The 25,642-nt window shown below is 42.2% G+C and overlaps 1 long non-coding RNA gene across 1 annotated transcript; it reads right to left on the bottom strand.

The window, feature by feature from the left end:
- Positions 1-2,714: 2,714 nt before the first annotated feature.
- Positions 2,715-21,263, bottom strand: LOC116980931. Its single transcript, XR_004414110.1, has 3 exons — positions 21,253-21,263; positions 17,417-17,426; positions 2,715-2,832 (listed from the first exon to the last, which is right to left on the bottom strand). It is a non-coding gene; the product is annotated as an uncharacterized LOC116980931 (long non-coding RNA).
- Between the last annotated feature and the right edge of the window lie 4,379 nt (positions 21,264-25,642).

Below are 25,642 nucleotides of genomic sequence, written 5' to 3'. Positions count from 1 at the left end.
GGTCTGGACTAATCGCTGACAAGTCCCGCCCCCCTGCAACATCATGTGCGTTATTGGACTTTTCTGTTGAGCGGCAGTCGGTCCGTTGCCGTGTAGGCGACGCCGCCTTTCGGGTAGGTGGCATTTCGACAGAGCGGCCATTCGGTAAGTTTGCTTTTAGGCGACGCAGCTTTTCGGTTCGTTGGCTTTTAGGCGACGCAGCTTTTTGGTTAGTTTGTATTTAGGCGTCCCATCCTTTCGGTTAGTTGGCGTTTCGTCTTCGTAATCTTTCGATTTATTGGCGTTTCGGCCTCTTTGGCTTCGACCTCTTTGCTTCGGCCCCCCCCGTCCGTCGGCGCCACGTCTGCACATGGTGGAGAACATGAGTTGGACAGAATGGCCACATCTGAGCACCACGCAGAGTTGACCATGAGGCAGACGCCCCCTCCTCTCCCTTTCCCTGTTGCCTGCGTACGGTCCATACAGTGGATGGAGAAACCTTCAGGCAGGACCGCTGAGTCTGGGGAGCTGGGGGTGAGCATGTCTCTGTGAAACAGAACACAGAGCATTCCCTTCAGCTCCCTTTGGTAAAGCAGCCTTGCCCTGAAGACCTCCACTTTGTTTTCTAGTGACTGTATATTGGCCAGTAGGATAGTAGGGAGAGGGGGCTGAAGTCCCCTGTGCTTCAGTCTGACCTGTAGTCCTGCCTGACAGCCACGTTTCCGTACTCTATGGAGCCCTCCTTGCTGTTTACAGGTACAGTACTTACGGGTCTCCGCGAGGTCGGGGAATCCCCTGAGCGGGAATTCCCTAATGGGGCTTTTTCACGGGGCGAGTTGACGCAAGATGTCACCAGAGTGAAGTGGTCGTGGTCCAGCACGAGTCTCGCACGATATAACGGGGGGTAGATAAAGAGTTCCCACGGTACTCGGCATTTCTGTTATTTGTGCGAGTGACTTGTCCGTCTCCCGAGCTTTCGCGTTAAATCTTGAATGAACATCGTGAACTACACGTGACACAAATGATGTAACTTTTTTTTTCACACACTATAAATATCCTCCCTTGGTTGAATTGGCTCATTTGGAGACATGTTTTACTGTGTATGTGGGAGACACAGATGGACTGAGCACAGTACCTCGGTCTTACTGTGTGTGGGAGAGGGGGAGAAAGAGACGTACACTCACAGAGGCAGAGTCTCTCAGCCTGTGTAAGAGGGAGGGAGAGAGAGAGAGAGAGGCACACACAAGGTGGATGTGAAATCTCACCTGCCTGTTTCAGTGACAGACACCCGCCGCCAGTAAATGAAGACACCCCCATCTGTCTCCCCCTCGACTCCCCCACCTTTCCCTCCCAACTCCAGTCCTGTCCCGACCCCCTGGGAAACTGAATAGAGCAACAATATAGATATAGAAACTGAAACAATATAGAAACTGAATAGAGCAACATGGCAAAAACATCTCTGACACGCTTTACCCCCTTTCTTTGAGATTTTCTGGGAGCATTCTGCAAGTGTTCCTGTTAAAAAGATTATCCAACAATGACAATTAGGTGGGACGTCCTCGAAGGACACATGTTCCCTTGTCGATATTGAGAACACCTTTTTTACTCACCTTCTGTCCCCTCTGTCCAGCTTCCGGGTTTACCGTTCGCAGGAGTTCCCACGCGCTATATCTCTAAAATCTGAAGTTAGGTAATGTCTAAAGGAACTGCAGATGCTGGTTAATGCTGGTTAATACGCACAGAAGGACACAAAATGTTGGTGTAACTCAGCAGGTAAGTCAGATCTGGGAAGAAAAACATAAAAAGCTGGAGTAAGTCAGCGGGTCAGGCAGCATCTCTGGAGAAAAAGAATAGGTGGCGATTCGAATCGGAACCCTTCTTCAGACAGCCTAATCGGAATTGAGTCTGAAGATGTGTCTCGTCCCGAAACATCAGCTATTTTTCTCCAGAGATGCTGCTTGACTCGCTGAGTTACTCCAGCTTTTTGTGTCTGTCTTCGGTTTAAACCAGCATGTGCAGTTCACTCCTTACACGGGTCTCTGTACAACATTGATTGGTAGCGTTCCGGACCCTGCTTCGGAAAGGCATCGATCGCTAGTCGGCGAGGACTCCGACCTGTATCTCTCAAAGAAGTACATGTGAAAAATTTCTCACGGACCATAAAAATGCGTAACCTTTCAGTAAAGTCCCTTTTAAAGTCCCTTTTAAAGATTATAGTTATTTTCTTGAATCTCATTAACATAACTCATGAATAAGTTGATGTCCATATGCGGATGCAAATCTTTATTTTTATTTATTTTTTAAATTCAATCCCACAGAAGACAATTTTTACTCACCTTCTGTCCCCTCTGTCTAGCTTCCGGGTTCACCGTTCGCAGGAGTTCCCACGGTACCCGCAAGAGTTATTACGGATATCGCACTGGCCACTACGTCCATATAATGTTGCAATGCTCAACCACAAGTGTACAAGTCACTCTTGGAGAAATTCAAACTTTCTTGAATTTTCTCCCGAGTGACCAAGATACACGATTACCTGCCGTTAGCGCTACGGTGGTCCACGGTGGTCCACGAATGCCGTACTGTTATCGCACGAGGTTCCCACGATGTTAAACTCTGGTTAACTCTTGCGTCAAGTCGCCCCGTGAAAAGGCCGCTTTACAATCGGCACCTCCAGCTCCGTTGCTGATGGGAGATCCTGCCCGACGGCTTAGATTCCAGGACTCCATGATGGCCTCCCCGGTGTTTGCAGGTAAGGTTCTTGTTGTGCCTGCACTCCTCCGCGAGGTTATGGAATTCCCTCTGACCGGGGGTTCCCTGATCGGGGCTAACCTCGTGGATTCCCTTACCGGCGCACTAAATGCATTAGCAGCTCGCTACTTACGGTGTTGATTCCAGTGGATTTCCTGATGCAGGTAAGTTCATAAATGCTGTATTTTACTGTTTTTCTTTGTGCTATTCTTCGTGCTGTTCGCAAAATGTCGCCGCAGCTAGGCGCCATCTTTTTGACGATGGTGTCTAAATGGCAGATGGCGATGACGATTGTCTAGTCCTTTTATAATTTTATGTTTCTATAAGATCCCCCCTCATCCTTCTAAACTCCAGTGAATACAAGCCTAGTCTTTTCAATCTTTCCTCATATGACAGTCCCGCCATTCCAGCGATCAATCTTGTGAACCGACACTGCACTGCCTCAATCACAAGGATGTCCTTGCTCAAATTAGGAGACCAAAACTGTACCCAAATTAATATTTATTTTGAAACAAATGATATCCCAGAAACCACCCCTGCCACATTGTGGGAGGCCTTTAAAGCCTATTTGAGGGGATGTGTAATCTCATTCGAAATTTCAAGGAAACAAAACATTAAAATAAAAATAGAAGAATTAGAAAAACAGATGCAACAACTGGACAGGGATAACACACTCTCTCCCTCCCCTGATTTACATGGGAAAATAACAAATTTGAGATATCAATATAATCAATTACTCTCTGCACAAATAAGCAAGGCATTTTTATACACCAAACAAAAATACTTTGAATTCGGAGAGACCGCACAAATTATTGGTACGACAGCTAAGAAAAATGGAGACTGACCGAACAATACATAAAATCAACAGTAACAATGGAACAATGCTAACAAAATCCAAAGGCATAAGATGGATTCTTAGAGTTTTATTCCAGCCTATATAAGCCCAGATGCACCGCAAATTGCCCTGTCATGAATGACTTTCTTAATAAATGCAATCTCCCTAAATTGAGTGAAGAAGAATGCAATGGTCTTAACTTTGATCTCCCTGTTATAGAGATTCAAAAAGCCACTTTGTCTCTTAAAACAGGTAAAGCACCAGGCCCAGATGGGCTTCCAAGTGAATTATACAAGAAATTTAATGATACTCTGACCTATATATATATAGAATGGATAGACAAGCACAATCGGACTGCATCCTACCACCGACACTAACTGAAGCAACAATTACAGTGATTCATAAGAAAGGAAAAGATGCCCAAGAAGTAAGTTCATACCGTCCAATCTCACTGCTAAATATAGATGGCAAGCTATTTGCTAAAATCTTAGCCAACAGATTAAGCCCATTAATAATTAAATTAATACACAAAGATCAAATTGGGTTCATACCTAATAGACAATCCACTTTTAACTTGAGACATCTGTTTAAGATCATGTAGACAAAAAGAGAAGGAAGGCTATACTCACGCTTGACGTGGAAAAAGCATTTGACCAGATTGAATGGCCATACATATTCGAGTTCCTCAAGAGATTTAACTTTGGATACAACTTTTTGGAATGGATTAAGCTTCTGTATAAAAATCCGACAGCACAAACTCTCACAAACCAAACGCTCTCATCTCCCTTTAATTTGTTCAGGGGAACAAGACAGGGCTGCCCCCATCAGCATTAATATTTGCCCTTGCTATAGAACCTCTTGCTCAGACTATTCGATTAGATCCCTGTATTCATGGTTACGACACGAAAGAGACTACAGATAAAATATCTTTGTACGCGAATGATATCTTCCTGTACATAATGGAACCTCAAACTACTATTCCAATGATACTGGAAAAAAATTACCTGTTTGGTACATGTTCAGGCTACACTATTAACTGCAATAAAAGTATACTGTTGCCAGTTCATACCATCCCCTCAGATACATTGGAGAATTTTCCTTTCAGAGTTACAACAGATAAATTTACCTATCTAGGGATTGAAGTTACAAAGCGTTACTCTTCCCTTCTACAGGCCAATTTCCTTCCCTTGTTAGAAAACCTAAAAAGCAAAATCCAATTCTGGAAAACTCTTCCAATCTCCTTACTCGGAAGATCATTAAAATGATCTTCTTACCCCAGCTACTATATCTAGCTCAGAACATTCCTATTTCTCTTACAAATACATTTTTTAAGAGATTAGATTCGATAATAATAATAATAATAATAATAATAATAATAATAATAATAATAATAATAATAATAAATACTTTATTGATCCCCTCAGGGAAATTCAGATGTCCAGAAGCTCCCAATCAACAAACCCACAGATTCAAAACGAACGCAGACAGATAATACCTTTCTTGTGGGATTACAAAACTCATAGGTTCAACAAAAATCAGCTCTACAAATCACAATCTAAGGGCGGGCTTGCTCTTCCAAATTTCAGATTATATTACTGGGCCTCTGCCATCAAGTCCTTTGCTTTCCGGCTTGACACCTCAAACATCCCTCTGAATTGACTAAAAATAAAACAAGATTGTCATCCATACCCAATAGGTACCATCCTCCTAACTCCTACTTCAATTGATAAATCATATTATGGATTTAATCCTGTTATACACAATTTGATACGTATATGGAAGTAAATCAGAACCCATTTTGAACTTAAACCTATATCTCTCGCAAACAACCCCACATTCAAGCCACCTATTTTAGATAAGACTTTCTCCACATGAAGTGAATTAGGAATCCACAGTGTCAGAGACTTACGTATCAATGGTGCGTTTGCCACCTTTACACAGCTACAAAATAAATTTGAACTCCCAAATAGTAACTTGTTCAGATCCTTGCAAATCAGGGATTATATACGAAAGCATCTGGTGGGATTTGAAGTTGAGAGGCAGTCTCAAATAGATGACTGGCTTAAAACATCACCATATAAAGACAAATTCATCTCCTATATGTATGATGTCCTTCTATCAATAACCTCTCCATCCTCTAGCAAGTATAAGATCAATTGGGAAAAAGACATAAATGTACAAATACCAGATGAAATATGGGAGGAAAGCCTCAAGCTTATACATAGGTGCTCAAACAATGCTAGACACTGCCTCATACAGTTCAACATTATACATACTTCACTACTCCAAGGCAAAAATACACAGTATATATCCAAATGTTCCTCCTGCTTGTGATAAATGTCACTCCTCAGATGCTACTTTTATTCCTAACTTTGTTTCGTGCACTAAACTCACCTCTCTCTGGTCTGATATATTTAAGAATATCTCAGACATTCTTAACATCCCATTAAACCCAAAATCCCTATTAATCATCTTTGCGGTATCTGAAACATCAAGACAACTCACAACTGCTCAACGACAATTCCTCTCCTACTGTCTCATTACGGCAAAGAAACTACTGCTCATGTCATGGAAAATAACAACAGCTCCCAATTCAGAATGTGGCTTCATGACTTGACCAGTACATTACATTTAGAAAGATTAAGATATGTTCTAAAAGATAGAGTCAACCAATTTAATAAAATCTGGCAACCATTTATGTCATTTCTTGTACAGAAGAATATTGACACACAACACAAACCTATCTACACTCTAAACTATCCATTTTAATGAAATTATGAGTAAGGGATATGTTTCTATGTTTCTAAGACTATAGAAACAAGCTTTAGAAGCTTTAGAAACCAGAGTCTTCACAAATAATTATTACACTGAACTGCTCCCTATGTACTGTCGTCGCCTTCTGTGCTTTACTTATGTATTTATTTACTTTTATTTTTATTATTCACTTTTTTCTCACCTATTTATTTATTTATCTATCTGCCTGTTTGTTTATTTATTTATTTTTAATGCTGTTTTTTATAAACATGCCCGTCCATATTGTTTGTATAATACTCAAATGTTCTGTTTTGATATGTACATTTGGAAAAAATGAGATTGGATATGGCAACATAATCTGTACCCATTTTGTTTTTATTTTTTTTATTTTTTTTATTTTTATTAAAAGCAATTAAAACTGTATAATTTTACATGCCGAATATTTTATTCTTGTACAATTGCCATATAATATATTATATTATATTATATGGCAATGTACAAGAATAAAATATTCGGCATGTAAAATTATACAGTTTTTGTACAGCTTCAATTTTGACTTTTTAACCTGGAAATGAGGGGAAAGAAAAGAGAATGAACAAGAGAGGGAAAAAGTGAAAAATGACAAGATAGGACCCCTAGACTACCAAAGTAGTGTGGTCAAAGATTGAATAAAGATATAAGAAAAGAAAAAGAGAAAAAAAGAAAAAAGTGGCTATACACCTGTTCCTCCTCTATACGATTTCCTCTATAAGATTTAGTATGTTTGGAACACTAACTTGGGAATTGGTAATATATAGTAGTATGACATCTGCATACAACGATATTTTATTATTAGAATATTTAGTATTATAGCCATGAATATTCGGATGTACTCTTATGTTTTCAGCTAAAGGTTCAATCGCAAGCGCAAATAACAGACGTGATAATGCACACCCCTGTCTATTGCCCCTAGATAACTGAAATTTAGGTCAGAGTGTTTGATTAGTCAGTATTCTGGCAATCGACTTGTCATATAACAACTTTATCTATGAAATTAGGTTTTCTCCTAATTGACATTTTTGCAATACTGTAAAAAGATATTTCCATTCTACTTGGTCAAATGCTTTTTCTGCATCTAATGAAATAATTCATGTCTTCTTTTATTGTTCCATGTGAGTGCATTATATTAAACAGGCGTCTCAAGTTGTTGAACGCGTGTCTCTTGGGTATAAACCCAGTTTGATCAAAATGTATTAATTTACTAACGTATTTGCTTAGTCTTCTTGCCAGGGTTTTAGCTAATATTTTCTGATCTGTATTTAGCAGAGCTATATGATCCCGGCTCTTCGAGATCTTTATCTTTTTTGGGTATCAGTGTAATAGTTGATTCAGCTAAAGTTTGTGTTAGTGTATGTTCTTTAAATGCGTGTATATAAAGGGCTTGTAAACGAGGGGAGATTAAATCATAACATTTTTTATAAAATTCATTACTAAACCCGTCTGGGCCTGGCGTTTTACCATTATTCAGTGATTTAATAGTCTCTTCAATTTATTTTATTGTGATCTGCGCTCCTACTTCTTCACGTTTCGCTGCGTTAAGTGACGGAAGATTGCAATTGTCGAGGAAGTTTTTAATTTTTATCATTTCTACTGAAGTTTTAGATGTGTATAAATGTTGATAGAATTGTAAAAATCTTTTGTTGATATCTTTAGGGAGTGTAAACAACTCTCCTTTTTCTGATCTATTTCTTTTTTTCTTTGATCTTTGATCTTTTTCCATTTTTCTCAACTGGCGTGCTAGAAGTTTATGCGGTTTGTCGCCGAATTCAAAGTTTTTCTGTTTAGTAATTTGAAATAGCCTGATAACTCTTGCAGAGAGAATTTGATTTAACTTGAATTTTAATACTGCTATCTTATTGTGTTTATCCAAAGAAGGATCTATAGCATTTTCTGAATCCAGCTGCCTGATCTGTTCTTCTAATTCCAGTTGTTCCATCCTATTATTTTTATTTTGATATGCTTGATATGAGATAATAGAACCTACAAAAAAAGGCCTTAAAAAATTCCCATAATAACGAAGCCGAAATACCTGGTGTGTCATTTGTCCCATAAAACAATTCCATTTGTTGCTTCAGATATTCACAGCAAGCTGGATCAGTTAATATTTGAGGATTAAATCTCCAGAACGTTTTTTATTGTACATTCCTTCTAGTTTTAGGGAGAATGTTGGAGGAGAATGATCGGAAATAATATTATTATGATATTTGGGATTTGTTGTAAAAGGTATTAGTTTTGTGTCCACCAGAAAGTAATCAATACATGTATATGTTTTGTGCACGGCTGAATAGAAGGAATATTCTCTTCCAGATGGATTCGCAATCCTCCATATGTAGGTTATATTTGTATTTTTATATACGTGTTTAGGAGTTCGCTAGATTTTGATTTTGTATTATATCTCCTTTGTTGTGAGGATTTATCCAGATATTGATCCAGAACACAATTGAAGTCTCCTCCAATTATCAGATTTTGCTGGGTGGAATCTGAGATTATAATAATTATTTTATTAAAAAATAGTGGGTTGTCAAGGTTGGGAGTGTAGATATTCACCATAGTAAGTGGGGTAGAATATATCTCCCCAGATCTATGATATACCTACCCTCCTTATCTGCTATAGTGGCTTTATGTTTAAGCTTATGTCCCACAACTACCCCAATCATTCTAATACTGTTTCTAAACATCCTCGCATCTTACTACAACTTGCCCAATGCCTATCTTCACTTACTTAACCCCTCTTTCTCTATTAACCCCTACCCTCTGCCTGGTCATCTGACTTACTCTCTTCTCTACTTGACTATCCTAAATTTCCCAGGTTGCCTTACTAATCCACACTAAATCCCCCTTCCAATAACTTTATGTAATTCTCCCCTTCTCAGTCTTCCTTCCTCTACCCCCTACCCCCCTAAATCTTAATTACCTTACCCCTCCTCGACCACCTCTCTAACATCTAAAACCACCTCCATCGTGCCGGTGCCAAAACACTCCACTGCGGCAAGCCTCAACGACTTCCGCCCAGTTGCACTTACCCCCATCATCACCAAGTGCTTCGAGAGGCTGGTCCTGGCACACCTCAAAGGCTGCCTATCACCCACATTGGATCCCTATCAGTTTGCCTACCGCAAGAACAGGAGTACGGAGGATGCCATCTCAACGGCACTTCACTCCGCCCTCTCCCACCTCGACAACAGAGACACTTACGTTAGAATGCTGTTCATCGATTGCAGCTCAGCATTCAACACCATTATACCCTCTAAACTGATCACCAAACTCGGTGACCTGGGCATCGACCCCTCCCTCTGCAACCTGCAATTGGATACTGGACTTTCTAACCAACAGACCCCAGTCTGTTAGGTTAGACAAGCACACCTCTTCAACCCTCACCCTGAACACCGGCGTTCCACAGGGCTGTGTGCTGAGCCCCCTCCTCTACGCCCTCTTCACCTACGACTGCACACCTGTACATGGTACTAACACCATTATCAAGTATGCAGATGATACAACGGTGATTGGCCTCATCAGCAACAACGATGAGTCGGCCTATAGGGAGGAGGTCCAGCTCCTAGCAGCATGGTGCGCTGACAACATCCTGGCCCTTAACTCCAAGAAGACCAAGGTGCTCATTGTAGACTTCAGGAAGTCTAGGGGCGGCACGCACCCCCCCATCCACATCAACGGGACGGAGGTGGAACGTGTTTCCAGCTTCAGGGTCCTGGGGGTCAACACCTCCGATGACCTCTCTTGGACCCACAATACCTCAACTCTGGTCAAGAAGGCTCACCAGCGTCTCTTCTTCCTGAGGAGACTGAAGAAGGTCCACCTGTCTCCTCAGATCCTGGTGAACTTCTGCCGCTGCACCATCGAGAGCATCCTTACCAACTGTATCACAGTATGGTATGGCAACTGCTCTGTCTCCGACTGGAAAGCACTGCAGAGGGTGGTGAAAACTGCCCAACGCATCACCGGTTCCTCGCTCTCCTCCATTGAGTCTGTCCAAAGCAAGTGTTGTCTGCGGAGGGCGCTTAGCATCGCCAAGGACTGCTCTCACCCCAACCATGGACTGTTTACCTTCCTACCATCCGGGAGGCGCTACAGGTCTCTCCGTTGCCGGACCTACAGGTCCAGGAACAGCTTCTTCCCGGCGGCTGTCACTCTACTCAACAATGTACCTCGGTGACTGCCAATCACCCCCCCCCCCCCCCCCCCCTCCCCCCCGGACACTCCGCCCACAGGAAAAACACTATGTCTGTATACATGTAAATAGATTTATTTATTGAAATCAGATTCTATGTCGCTCTTCCAGGGAGATGCTAACTGCATTTCGTTGTCTCTGTACTGTACACTGACAATGACAATTAAAGTTGAATCTGAATCTGATATTCCCTCTCACTCTGCCCTGCCAACTGCTGGGAATTCTAGCCCTTTTCATCGGATAGTTATTAACCACCTTTTATGTATAAACAAATTTTTTGACCGTTACCTAGATTTAGTAAATCTCATGACTATTAAGTATTAAATTAAAATAGATGGCTTCGTATGTTTGTTAGTGTGTTATATCATTATTTTAAGTTTAAATTGTTTTCACAGCTGAGTTGTTCAGCGAGACATTCATCACTCTCCCTGCTCGTCTCCCATGGATCCTCTTCTTTTTCCCACACATTCCATTTCCATCTCAGATAAGTTGGCCATTTTATACGAACATTTTTAAAGATTTTTTAAAACACATTATATCTCTCTACCCCCTTATAAATGCATATAAAGGAGTAAAATCTGCCTACCTCTCCTCCATATTCACCGATCCCTGCCTAAACCACAGAACCCTCTTCTCCACAGTGGGCAACCTCCTCAAGCCTCGAGCCAACTGCTGGGAATTCTAGCCCTTTTCATCGGATAGTTATTAACCACCTTTTATGTATAAACAAATTATTTGACCGTTACCTAGATTTAGTAAATCTCATGACTATTAAGTATTAAATATACCTCTTTATCTGATGTTTTATTAACTCTTGGATGTACCTTGGCATATTAGCTTCAATGCTTACATTCTCCTTTTCCCAATATTGGTTCCTTTACTGATTAACTCATTCTTAAGTTCATGCAATGTTTTATTAACTCTTGGATGTACCTGATAACTTTTTATTTAAATTTTTTAAATTTTATTAGAAGCAATTGTACAAAGATAAAACATTCGGCATCTAAAATTATACAATTATTGTACAGCTTCATTTTTAACCTTATAACCTAAATTATGAAAATGAAAAAAGGAAAGAAAGAGAAATCAGATATACCTCTACTCCGGTTCTCTGCAAATCATTCCTCCACTTTTTCGCTGATAAAATCAGCACCATCTATCAATCTTTATCCCCTGTATCCGACTCCCCAGCATCTACTCCACCACCTACCAAGGCCCCTCCTTTCAACATCTCCACTGACCTCCTTACCCCTCCTCCACACTGCTTCCTCTCCCAGTTTGAGCTGGTCACCCCTATTGAAATCTCCAAACTCATCAGTTCTTCCAAACCCACTACCTGCTCCCTCGACCCTCTCCCCACTCCCCTGCTGAAGTCCTGCCTCCCCGTTCTTTGCCCCTACCTCACTAATCTCTTCAACTCCTAATTGTCCCAAGGAATTGTCCCCTCCGCTTTCAAAACTGGTGCTGTTAAACCAATCTTAAAGAAACCTGGTCTTGATCCCTCCTCTCTCATTAACTACCGCCCAATCCCAAACCTCCCCTTTCTTTCAAAAACCCTGGAGCGTATCGTTGCGTCGCAACTTCATTCCCACCTCCTTGCGTATAACCTACTTGAACCCCTCCAATCTGGCTTTCGCCCCCTCCATAGCACAGAAACTGCTCTCCTCAAAGTCCTCAATGACCTCATCACCTCTGCTGACACTGGTTCCTTCAACATCCTCATCCTCCTCGACCTGAGCGCAGCCTTCGATACAGTGAACCATAACATCCTGCTCACCAGACTCAAAGACCTCGGTATTGAAGGCTCTGCACTCAGCTGGCTCCGTTCCTACCTTTCCAACAGATCCCACTTCATCTCTCTCCACAACCACACCTCTGCTACAGCCACAGTCACTCAAGGCATTCCCCAAGGCTCCGTACTCGGCCCCCTCCTCTTCATCATCTACATCCTCCCCCTTGGTCAGATACTCCGTCACTTCATTCTGGACTTCCACTGTTACGCTGACGACACCCAGATCTACCTCGGCACCAAATCCCCCCACAACCCCCCCCCCCCCTCTCCCATATCAACTCCTGTTTGCCAGCTATAAAAACCTGGATGCAACATAATTTCTTCAAACTCAACAGCGATAAGACAGAATTCCTCCTCATAGGCTCCAAAGCCACACTCAGCAAAATCAATAACCCCACTCTCACCATCGACGGCACCACTGTCTCCCCATCTCCCCAGGCCCGCAACCTTGGCGTGATCTTTGATTCCACCCTCTCCCTTGAGCCTCACATCCGCCATGTCATTAAAACCTCCTTCTTTCATCTCCGCAACATCGCCAAACTCAGACCCTCTCTCACACCTCCCGCTGCTGAAAGACTCATCCATGCCTTCATCTCCTCCCAACTGGACTACTGCAACTCACTTCTCCTTGGCATCAGCTCCACCTACATCAACTGACTCCAACTGGTCCAGAACGCAGCCGCCCGACTCATCACCCACACCAAATCCTGGCATCACATCACTCCAGTCCTCAAACAACTTCACTGGCTTCCCATCTCCCACCGGATCAACTACAAAATCCTGATCCTCACCTACAAAGCCCTCCACCATCTGGCCCCCCCATATCTCACTGACCTCCTCTCCCCCTACCAACCCTCACGATCCCTCAGATCCACATCAGCCGGTCTCCTCTCCATCCACAAGTCCAACCTCCGCAGTTTTGGGGACAGAGCCTTCTCCAGGGCAGCTCCCAGGCTCTGGAACTCCCTCCCCCAACTGATCCGCAATTCCGTGTCCCTCACCATCTTCCAGTCCCGCCTCAAGACCCATCTCTTCACCTCTGCCTATCCTTAGCCCCACGTCCCCCTCCCTTTTCATCTGTGCATTAATTGCCTCATATTGTGTTTTGTATTGAATTCTGTCTTTACTTTGTGTACTAGTCATGTCTCTACTATTTATTTAATTCCCCTTACATGTTTTTCCTCTACCTGCTAAATTTTTGTAAGGTGTCCTTGAGACTCTTGAAAGGCGCCCATAAATAAAATTTATTATTATTATTATTATTATTAAATTAAACACACAAAATAATAAGCAGGATAAGTAAAGCATAGCCCTGCTAGTAATCAGTTAAAGTCAATGCATTTTCATACAGAGCTATGCCAAATGTTACTTATCTACTTGTCCTTTGCTATATCCTTTGCTATATCTTGCACATATTTAAATGCATCTTTTGGGTCGGTGAAGAAACGCTCCGATTCTCTGTATGTGACCCTTAGTTTGGCTGGATGCATTAGTCTATATCTTAAGCCAGGTATATCTCTGAGGATAATTCACGACTTGGTGAAAAGTGCTCTCTTCCTTACAACATCTGCTGGATATCGCTGAAGATTCTTATATTGTCTCCTTCAAACATCAGGTTTCTTGCGCTTGCAACTTTCTTCATGACATCTTCAAGAACTGATGGGTGGTGTAGTTTCAGAATAAGTTGTCTTGGCGAAGCTCCAGCTAGTGGCCAGGCTCTCTGAGCTCGATGTGCCCGGTCAAGTTTGGGTCTCTCAGGCAGATTGAGTACCAGTTGGAGTAAGTTGGCAACAAAGTCCTGAGAATCTTTTCCATCTTCCTTCCCTTCCTTCACCCCAACAATCCTTAAATGTCGGCGTTTAGAACGACCTTCGCAATCTAGGCATTTTTCGGTCATTTTGGCCAATTGCCCAGAGACCCGGTCGGATTCCTTCTTCAGTCTTTGAGTTGTTTGAGAGATATCCATAGTTGCAGCTTCCAGTTCTCTGATGGCGTCGTTTTGGTTTTTTTAGTTGAGAAGAAAGGGTTCCAGCTTGCTACTGATATCCTCTTCAACCCTTTTAATTTCTCCTTTCAAAGAGGAATTCACCTCCTCGATTCGAGCTTGTAGAGTGTCAATTTTTCCACAAATGTCTGTTTTCCCAGCATTGAGTTGTTCATCAAGTTTTGTTTCTAAGTTTCCAAACTTTTCAGCCAGCACTTCTCTAACGTCTTTACCATAGTCAATCTTAGAGCTTGGTCATGTTCTTGTACTTCAATAGTAGAGATAAGTCTTTCTTCCTCAGATTCCTGAAATGTTTCTTCACTTTCCTCTTGCGGAGTCTGCCTTCGAGTTCTGTATCTTCTCAGAGGTGGAGTAAGAAGGTCTCTTTGGCGAGCCCGTCTTTTCATTTAAAATACCGGTATCCAGTCGGTATCGCGTCGATTTCTGATTACGTCACTTACGCGACATCAGGCATCTGTAAGTGTTTTTCCTTCAGTCCGTTTTTATTTTTCAGGTGTTTTAACGCGTTTTAACGCATTTTTCGGAGCGGAGCTAAATGGTGTGCCTCTAACTGTTCCATGGCACCACCGGAAGTCGCATCTGTACCCATTTTTTGATGGCTCAATAAAATTTATTTAAAAAAATTAAAAAAAACAAAACAAATCCACCCCATGCTGTCTCCTCCCCTTCCTTAACCCTCTAGCTGTCTCCTCCCACCCTCCCATCCGCCCGCCCCCGGGCTCCTCCTCCTCCTCCCCTTTTCCTTCTTTCTTTCCCACCCCCCACCCCCCATCAGTCTGAAGAAGGGTTTCGGCCCGAAACGTCGCCTATTTCCTTCGCTCCATAGATGCTGCTGCACCCGCTGAGTTTCCCCAGCAATTTTGTGTACCACCCCATTGTCAGTTGTGTTAGTTAACTCCTTCCTTTATGGTTTAAACTGTTTCAACTGATGTTTCTATTTAGCAATACCTTTCCTGTCTACTAGGGGACATGTTTCTCCTGCCACTTTAACATTATGAAGTCCCACTGACCAGCCCTTTCCATAAGAATTCTAACCATTACCTGATCTCCGTCCTTGGCATATTAGCTTCAATGCTTACATTCTCCTTTTCCCAATATTGGTTCCTTTACTGATTAACTCATTCTTAAGTTCTTAAGTATTTTCCAAAATTAAATAAGGGCATTTAATTTGGTGATTAATGGTGGAAAATTTGCTTGAGATAAAGAGGTATATTTTCTATTCACGTAAACTCGAAGGTATTTAAATTTTTCAGTGGCAATTCTAAAGGGAAATGTTAGGAGATGTGAAGGGTCTTGAGGTTTTATTGGCATAATTTCACTTTTGTTCCAGTTTTTCTATACCCTGAGAAGGAACCAAATTGTTCTATGAGGTTTAGTATATTTGGGATACTGACTTGGGAGTTGCTAATATATAAAAGTACATCGTCTTCATATAACAAAATCTTATTATTAGTATATTTAGTGTTATAGCCATGAATGCTTGGATGTACTGTTATATTTTCAGCTAAGGGTTCTATAGCAAGGGCAAATAACATTGGTGATAGAGCACAACCTTCTCTATTGCCACTGGATAATTGGAATTTAGGTGACAGAGTTTGATTAGTCAGTATTCTGGCAGTTGGATTGTTATACAGGTATAACAATTTTATCCATGAAATACATTTTTTTCCTAGTTGGAATTTTTGCAAAACTGTGAAGAGATATTCCCATTCTACTTGGTCAAATGCTTTTTCTGCGTCTAAAGAATTAATTGATAAGTCTTTGTTTATCGTTCTGTGTGAATACATTATATTAAACAAATGTCTCAAGTTATTGAACGAATGTCTCTTAGGTATAAACCAGTTTGGTCAGGGCATATTAATTTACTGATGTACATACTTAGTTTTCTTGCCAGAGTTTTAGCTAATATTTTCTGATCTATATTTAGAAGAGCTATTGCTCTATATGATCCTGGTTCTTCAAGATCTTTATCTTTTTTGGGTATCGATGTAATAGTTGATTCGGCTGAAGTTTGTGGTAACATCTGTTCTTTAAATGCGTGTATATAAAGGGCTCGTAAAGGTTAGGAAATTAATTCATGACTTTTTTTATAGAATTCATTACTGAACCCATCTGGGCCTGGCATTTTGCCATTATTCAGTGATTTAATAGTCTCTTCAATATCTTTTACTGTAATCTCCGCACCTAATTGTTCTTGTTCCACCTCATTGAGTGATGGAAGGTTGCAATTGTCAAGGAAGTTTTTAATCTGTATAGTTTTGACTGAAGTTTTAGATGCGTATAAATTTTGATACAGTTAGCCTTCAGCCTATTATGAGCTCCATCTTTAAGATGTGTCTCCTGTAAAAATATTATATCAGTTTTAAAAGATTTTAGATGGGCTAAAACCTTACCCCTTTTAATTGGCTCATTAACGGCCCTAACATTCCAACTACAAAAAGTGATTCCTCCAGTTTTCCTAGAAAGACCGTCTTGCATTAAAGCTTAAATGGTTTCCCTTGTTTCAAATGGAGTAAGACAGTATTTAAAATAAGACTTTTAGTTGCTGGGTGGGTGAGCCCAAGTCCAATCCCCTGCAGGTATCTCCCAGGAAAAGTGCCTTAAAAAAGATAGATGAAGAATGCAGTAGACAAGCTAAAAAGTGAAAAGAACATTATAACTCACAGCATATAGACATGCTGCTGGTGCATAACATGGAATGATTCTTGTAAACTTCCGTAGATGGTAATTTCGATTAGCTCCACTCCTTACAGAATTTTTAAAAAGGACTGAACAGAACAGAATAGAAAAAAGGGGAGGTCAGTATATAAATTCATCTGGAGAGTCAGATTTCCAAAAGATTAGATATCATTTTATACAGTGAATACTAGGTGAATATTTGGTAATTATATTAATATGTTGGACTTATTAACTAGCTTACTGAAATTGATATGTCAAATAAATAGTCGATTCAAAATCGGTAGAATTAAAGCAATTTGGTACTACCACCAGCAGTTGCGTAGACAGAGCGAGCACTCTCTTTCCTCCCCTCTCAAACACCCTTCAGCTCCCCGGCAGCTTCCCCACACATTCCAATACAATCTCTAGACTTCCCCACATCTTGCCACAACTTATTCAGTACCTATCAACACTTACTCGACCATCTCTCTCTATATTAACCTCTGCCCTGTCCCATATAACCATATAACAATTACAGCACGGAAACAGGCCATCTCGGCCCTACAAGTCCGTGCCGAACAACTTTTTTCCCTTAGTCCCACCTGCCTGCACTCATACCATAACCCTCCATTCCCTTCTCATCCATATGCCTATCCAATTTATTTTTAAATGATACCAACGAACCTGCCGCCACCACTTCTACTGGAAGCTCATTCCACACCGCTACCGCTCTCTGAGTAAAGAAGTTCCCCCTCATGTTCCCCCTAAACTTCTGTCCCTTAATTCTGAAGTCATGTCCTCTTGTTTGAATCTTCCCTATTCTCAAAGGGAAAAGCTTGATCACATCAACTCTGTCTATCCCTCTCATCATTTTAAAGACCTCTATCAAGTCCCCCCTTAACCTTCTGCGCTCCAGAGAATAAAGACCTAACTTATTCAACCTATCTCTGTAACTTAGTTGTTGAAACCCAGGCAACATTCTAGTAAATCTCCTCTGTACTCTCTCTATTTTGTTGACATCCTTCCTATAATTGGGCGACCAAAATTGTACACCATACTCCAGATTTGGTCTCACCAATGCCTTGTACAATTTTAACATTACATCCCAGCTTCTATACTCAATGCTCTGATTTATAAAGGCTAGCATACCAAAAGCTTTCTTTACCACCCTATCTATACGAGATTCCACCTTCAAGGAACTATGCACGGTTATTCCCAGATCCCTCTGTTCAACTGTATTCTTCAATTCCCTACCATTTATCATGTACGTCCTATTTTGATTTGTCCTGCCAAGGTGTAACACCTCACATTTATCAGCATTAAACTCCATCTGCCATCTTTCAGCCCATTTTTCCAAATGGCCTAAATCACTCTGTAGACTTTGGAAATCCTCTTCATTATCCACAACACCCCCTATCTTGGTATCACCTGCATACTTACTAATCCAATTTACCACCCCTTCATCCAGATCATTGATGTACATGACAAACAACAAAGGACCCAACACAGATCCCTGAGGCACCCCACTAGCCACCTGCCTCCAACCCGACAAACAGCCATCCACCATTACCCTCTGGCTTCTCCCATTCAGCCACTGCTGAATCCATCTTGCTATTCCTGCATTTATACCCAACAGTTTAACCTTCTTAACCAACCTTCCATGAAGAACCTTGTCAAAGGCCTTACTAAAGTCCATATAGACAACATCCACTGCTTTACCCTCGTCAATTTCCCTAGTAACCTCTTCAAAAAATTCAAGAAGATTAGTCAAACATGACCTTCCAGGCACAAATCCATGGACCTCCCGCCTTCTCCCATCACTGCTAAACTCTGCTAACTTTCCGTGACTTCCTAACTAATTCTCACTAATTCTCTCTTTCGATGAGATTCTATAACTCTCCCCGGCTCACTCTTCCATCCTCTGCCCCTAATTCTCTATTACGTTAGCCCTACCCCCCCACTTTCTCTACCGTATTCCCTCTCGCTCTGTCACGCAAACTGTCAGGAGGCCTAAATGTCTTTTTATCGGGCAATTTGTAACCGCCTTCTAAATATGAGCAGACTATATGAACATAACATAAATTTGGTAACTCTCATAGCTAAATGTTAAATGTTAAATTAAAATACAGGACTTAATGCTTGACTTATTTCTATTAGTATGTTAGTGTGTTAGATAAGCTGTTAAAAACTTCAGATTGTTGACACAGCTGCGGTGTTTTTTTTTTTTTTCAATTCAATTTATTGTCATTTGGACCCCTTGAGGTCCAAACGAAATGCCGTTTCTGCAGCCATACATTACAAACAAATAGACCCAAGACACAACATAATTTACATAAACATCCATCACATTGCTGTGATGGAAGGCCAAAAAACTTCTCTCTCCACTGCACTCTCCCCCCCCGATGTCAGAGTCAAAGTCAAAGCCCCCGGCGGGCGATGGCGAATTGTCCCGTGGCCATTAAGCCACGTCGGGTGATGCAAGGTCGCACACCGGGTCTTGTTGTTAGAGCCCCCGGCGTGCGCTCGCAAACTCCCGCGGCCATTCCAAGCCGCGCGGGGCGGTGCTGTAAGGCCCCGCTCCAGGAGCTCTTCAACCCCGCAACTCGGGCGGGAGAAGTCGCCGTTGCGGAAGCCCGGAAAAGCGGTCTCCCTCCAGGGACCCGCGGGCTCCCGGTGTCACTGTCCGCCAAACCCGCAGTTGCAGCCACCGAAACTCCGGGGGTCGGGTCGCAGCAGCGTCCACCACAGCTCCACCCGCTCTGGACTCGGCCAGCTCCGCGACGGTGAGGTGTGTAATCGGCACCAGAGTCCCCGGTCTTCATGTTGGAGGCCGCTCCTCGTTGCAGCCCCAACGACAACGGAGACCCGACAAAGAAAAGCTCGGGTCTCCCGTGCAGGGAGAGATTTAAAAGTTACCCCCTCCCCCCCACACCACCCCCACCCCCCCACACACATACCCCAACAAAAAAATAACAAAAACTACATAAAGACATAGACATAAAATAATAAAAACGCAGACGGACTGCAGAGGCCGCTGCTGACGAGAGCCGCGCCGCCTACCTACCTGTACAGGGAGAGAGTAATCTCTCTCTCTCCCTCCCTCCCCCTCAGCCTCACTGCACCTCCCCAAGTTTTCACATGCATTCCATTTCTATCTCTAAGCTTCGCCCAGACTTAACAGCCCTTATTCTATGATATCGGCCATCTTATAAGAACATTTTAATTTTAAACCCAGTATAAATGCATACAGTATAAAATAATTATAAGCCCTTTGTAAACCCTAACACCCTTTATAACCCCTCTATAAATGAATACAGAAAGAATGACTTAAACACACAGTATAACTTCAGGGTAAATAAAACATAGTCCACTTAAGTGGCCTCGTAAAATAAGTACCTTCGTGACAAAGCTATGCAAAAATGTTACTTATCCTACTTATCCTTTGCAATATCTTGCACAAACTTAAATGCTTCATCAGGATCGGTGAAGAAGCATTCAGTCCCTTTACATGTGACCCTGAGTTTGGCTGGGTACATTAGGCCATATCTGAGATCTTGTATGTCTTTGAAGATGACTCTCGACTTGGTGAAGAGTGCTCTTTTCTTAACGACTTTGGCTGGATAGTCTCTGAGGATTTGTATGTTGTCCCCTTCAAAAATCAGATTTCTTTTGTTTGCCACTTTCTTCATGATGTCTTCGAGAACTGAGGTGTGGTGTAGCTTCAAGATAAGCTGTCTTGGTGGAGCGGCAGGTCCTGGTTGAGCTCTATGCGTCCGGTCGAGTTTTAGTCTCTCATCCAGATTAAGTACCTCTTGAAATAATTGGGCCGCAAAATCACGAGTGTCTTTGCCATCTTCTTTTCGTTCCTTCACCCCATCAATCCTTAGATTTTGTCGTTTAGAATGGCCTTCGAGATCTAGACATTTTTCAGTCATCTTGGCCAATTGCCCAGAAACATGTTTCAGTCTTTGAGCTATCTGAACGATCTCTGTAGCTGCAGATTCCAGTTCTCTGATGGCATCACTGTGTTATTTTGAAGTGATAATAATGGGTTCTAACTTGTTGCTGATATCCATTTCCACCCTTTTGATTTTGCCCTTCAGGGAGGAATTCACCTCCTCTATACGAACTTGTACCGTATCAATCTTCTCACATATTTCTGATCTTCCAGCAGCAATGTTCAACTTTACAGCAATAAGTTGCTCACCCAGTTTTGTGTCCTTTCCGTTACAAACCTCTGCTTCTGTTGTTTTTACATCTTCAGTAGGTTCAATCATAATTCACTTTGTCATCAGCTCATGTGTATTAACCCTATCCCTCTCGCTGTGGTTGCTCTGAACTTCATTGGAATGACTGGGAGTACCTTAACCCATCCATGTCCAATCTCGGTCAAGGCTTTAATAAAACTGTTATTTTGTGTTCTGCTCATTCGATCCATCATTGCAGAACTCTGTGGATGGTGAGGAATGTGAAATTGCTGTTTAACTCCTAATAAAGCACAAGCCTCCTTCATTACCTTCTCTGTGAAATGTGTTCCCTGATCAGAGTCTATCTGAAGAGCACACCAGCCATATAGGTAGTACCTCTTCAGCCAGAATTCGTGCCACAGTTCCAGTGGTACAATCCCCACATGGGAATACCTCTACTCTGCGGGTAAAGTGATCATTAGAACCAAACAATACCTTTTATTTTGCAACTGAGGCCAGTGAAGTCCATCTGTATATGTTTACATGGTCTACTTGGCAGGGTTGATTTTCGATCGTATTTTCATTCCCTGGCTCACATTGTGCACAAGTAAAGCACAGTTGACAATAAACAGCTAAATCTGTGCCCATCCCCTTCCATCACCAACAGCGATTAATCTGACTCTGCATCCTATCTCTTCCTATATGCGCTAGCCCATGGTAAACCTTGAACAAGCTGGAGTTATGATTTTTCCCATCCTTCTGTCATATTCCGTTGCAATTCTGAATTCCTCCCTTTTTATCCCACAATGCTTTTACTTCCCCTAGGGTAGGTATGTTACAATACTTACCTTCAGCGGCGCTGCAATTCTGCCACTGGCCGTGTGCGCGATTTTGGTGCGTTTGAGGGGGGGGGGGGGCGGGGTTAAAACATGGTTTTTTTCTTACCTTGTCCTGAATTATATTTGGTTGGAGTGCAAGGTTTTGTTGAAGAATCGTTCCGACGGGCGTTCTGTCAAATTTTTTTTTTAAATCGCCCGACTGGTTCAGCGCTGGAGTCATTTTAAAATCAGCTCCTAAAACCGTCAACGCTGACAACGGGGACGGATTTCATGTAGGTGACAGGTAAAAGAAAGCGGTTCATTTTTATGTATAAAAGTAGTCCTTAAGATACCTTTAGTTCGTATTTTAAGTTGCGAAACGGTGATTTAGTCCCCATACCAACCGGCATGCAGATATGGGGGACTAAATCACTGCAAACCGCAACGTTCCAAATGGTCGCGTTCCAGAAAAACCCAAAGGCAAGTTGATTTAAATGGCCATTAATTTACAGGTATTAAACATTAAATTCCTTCCATTTGGCCTATAAATCCATGACAATGAGATTTAAAAATTATGTTATATTGTGAATTATTGTGTGAATGTTATTTGGACACTTAGGCTATTTAAAAATGTTAATCTATTCTTAAGAAATTGATAGATGTTTAGATCTAGTAATTGAATTTTGTAATTAGCTACAATTAGGTAACTAACTAATTACATGCGTTAATTTCAAGTCATCTAAGTAAGATTGTTTCATATTTGTTTCAGAATGCTTCAATCTATAATAACTGAACATTTCTTTTAGTTCTCTTAATTTTTAAGAAAGTTATGGCCATTTGACTGTCCTCGATCACAGCTTTTGTATTAAGTGAATGGAAAAGCAATAGGGAACAAGATGCTAATTTCCGAGTATGAAAATGGCCATAACTTTTTTAATACTGAAGATATGAAAGTGAATTAGGTGACAAATTAATCTTCTTTTTATGCTTTATCTGATGGGATAAATTACAGACTTGATTTTTAAAATCTCAAAAAGGGACAGAAGTTTAGGGGTAACATGAGGGGGAACTTCTTTACTCAGAGAGTGGTAGCGGTGTGGAATGAGCTTCCAGTGGAAGTGGTGGCGGCAGGTTCGTTGGTATCATTTAAGAATAAATTGGATAGGCATATGGATGAGAAGGGAATGGAGGGTTATGGTATGAGTGCAGGCAGGTGGGACTAAGGGAAAAAAAAAATTGTTCGGCACGGACTTGTAGGGCCGAGATGGCCTGTTTCCGTGCTGTAATTGTTATATGTTATATGTTGTTATTTTGTAACATTGCTACCTAGGGTAGATTCCTGGATGATCTTTATATTCTCTGACACATTGGTTGTTTTACATATATATATATAACATATAACAATTACAGCACGGAAACAGGCCATCTCGACCCTTCTAGTCCGTGCCGAACACGTATTCTCCCCTAGTCCCATATACCTGCGCTCAGACCAGAACTGCTGTAGTTTTGGGAGCAACAGTAGCAGGAGTTTAGCAAGAGATACGACTGATTGGCTCTAGCCCAAGTGGGAGGAGAGAAGTGAGTCAGTGCTGGGAAAACAGTTGAAAACTGAGGAATTTGGTTTGTAAATTGGTAAATCAGGCAATTTATCAGTCAATTTAAGCAAGACTGCTCTTAGCGAGCGGCAGTGAGTGAAGTGCCCTGTGAGAAAAGTGTGAGTCTTTGGCTCGAGAGTCTTCGGCGAGGAGACGAAAGAAGGAAATGTCAGGCAAGCTGATTCAGTGCGATGCTTGCAGTATGTGGGAGGTCAAGGACACCGCTAGTGCCTCTGGCTGCTACAAATGCGACAAGTGCATCCAGGTAGAGCTCCTGAAGGGCCGTGTTGGGGAACTGGAGAAGCAAGTGGATGACCTCCGGTTCGTCCGAGAAACTGAGTCGTTCCTCGACAAGTCCTACAGTACGATTGTTACACCTAAGGTACTGGAAGAGAGAAGGTGGGAGAAAGTGAGAACGGGAGGGAAGCATGGAATGCCAACGTCCCCGGGTGCTGTACCTCTTGTGACCAGCTTCACCCACTTAGAAGCCGTCGGGACAGAAGAGGTGTTTACACTGGGCGACGGACTGGCTTGTGATGCGAATAGGGCTGTTGAGCCAAAACCAAAAAGGCCTAAGGCAGGCAACGCCATTGTAGTGGGAGACTCCATTGTGAGAGGTACGGACAGGGGTTTCTGCGGCAACAGACGGGATGCGAGGATGGTGTGCTACCTTCCTGGTGCCAGGATCCAGGATGTCACGGACAGAGTGCAGAAAATCCTCAAGGGCGAAGGTGAACATCCGGAAGTGGTAGTGCATGTCGGCACAAACGATGTCGGAAAGAAGGGGATGAATATTCTGCAGCGTGACTTTAGAGAGCTCGGAAAAATGCAGAAAAGCAGGACCTCCAGGGTTGTTATCTCCGGTCTGCTTCCAGTTCCTCGTGCTGGCGAGAGCAGGAACCGGGAGATACGGGACCTGAACGTGTGGCTGAGGAACTGGTGCACGGGGCAGGGATTTAGATTCTTAGATCACTGGGATCTGTTTTGGGGTAAGGGGGAACTGTACAAAAGGGACGGATTGCATCTTAACAGGTGGGGGACCAGCATTCTGGCAGGCAGGTTTGCCACTGCTACACGGGTGGTTTTAAACTGAATAAGGGGGGTGGGGTGTCGAATGGGATAGTGGAGGATGGAGTTAAAGGGAAAGGGTTTCTTAAATGTGTGAGCGTAGAGACAGAGGGGTGTAAAATGAGGGTAGAAGCAATAGGTAGCAAGGTGAAAAGTAAAAGTGGCAGGCAGACAAAACCAGGGCAAAAATCAGAAAGGGCCACTTTTCAACATAATTGTATAAGGGGTAAGAGTGTTGTAAAAACAAGCCTGAAGGCTTTGTGTCTCAATGCAAGGAGCATTCGTAATAAGGTGGATGAGTTGAATGTGCAGATAGCTATTAATGACTATGATATAGTTGGGATCACGGAGACATGGCTCCAGGGTGACCAAGGCTGGGAGCTGAACATCCAGGGATATTCAATATTCAGGAAGGATAGAGAGAAAGGAAAAGGAGGTGGGGTAGCGTTGCTGATTAGAGAGGAGATTAACGAAATGGAAAGGAAGGACATTAGTTTGGAGGATGTGGAATCGGTATGGGTAGAGCTGCGAAACACTAAGGGGCAGAAAACGCTGGTGGGTGTTGTGTACAGGCCACCTAACAGTAGTAGCGAAGTTGGAGATGGTATCAAACAGGAAATTAGAAATGCGTGCAACAAAGGCAAAACAGTTATAATGGGTGACTTCATCTACATATAGATTGGGTGAATCAAATTGGCAGGGGTGCTGAGGAAGAGGATTTCTTGGAATGTATGCGGGATAGTTATCTAAATCAACATGCAGAGGAACCAACGAGAGAGCAGGCTATTTTAGACTGGGTATTGAGTAATGAGGAAGGGTTCTTCTTGAATTTTTTGAAGATGTTACTCGGGAAATTGATGAGGGTAAAGCAGTGGGTGTTGTGTATATGGACTTCAGTAAGGCCTTTGACAAGGTTCCTCATGGAAGGTTCGTTAAGAAGGTTCAATGGTTGGGAATTAATGGTGGAGTAGCAAGATG

The sequence above is a fragment of the Amblyraja radiata genome, chromosome 14 (assembly GCF_010909765.2).
Source record: "Amblyraja radiata isolate CabotCenter1 chromosome 14, sAmbRad1.1.pri, whole genome shotgun sequence".
Lineage (NCBI taxonomy): Eukaryota > Metazoa > Chordata > Chondrichthyes > Rajiformes > Rajidae > Amblyraja > Amblyraja radiata.
Note: the sequence above shows the minus strand (reverse complement) of the source record. Positions and strands in the feature narration are given on the sequence as shown.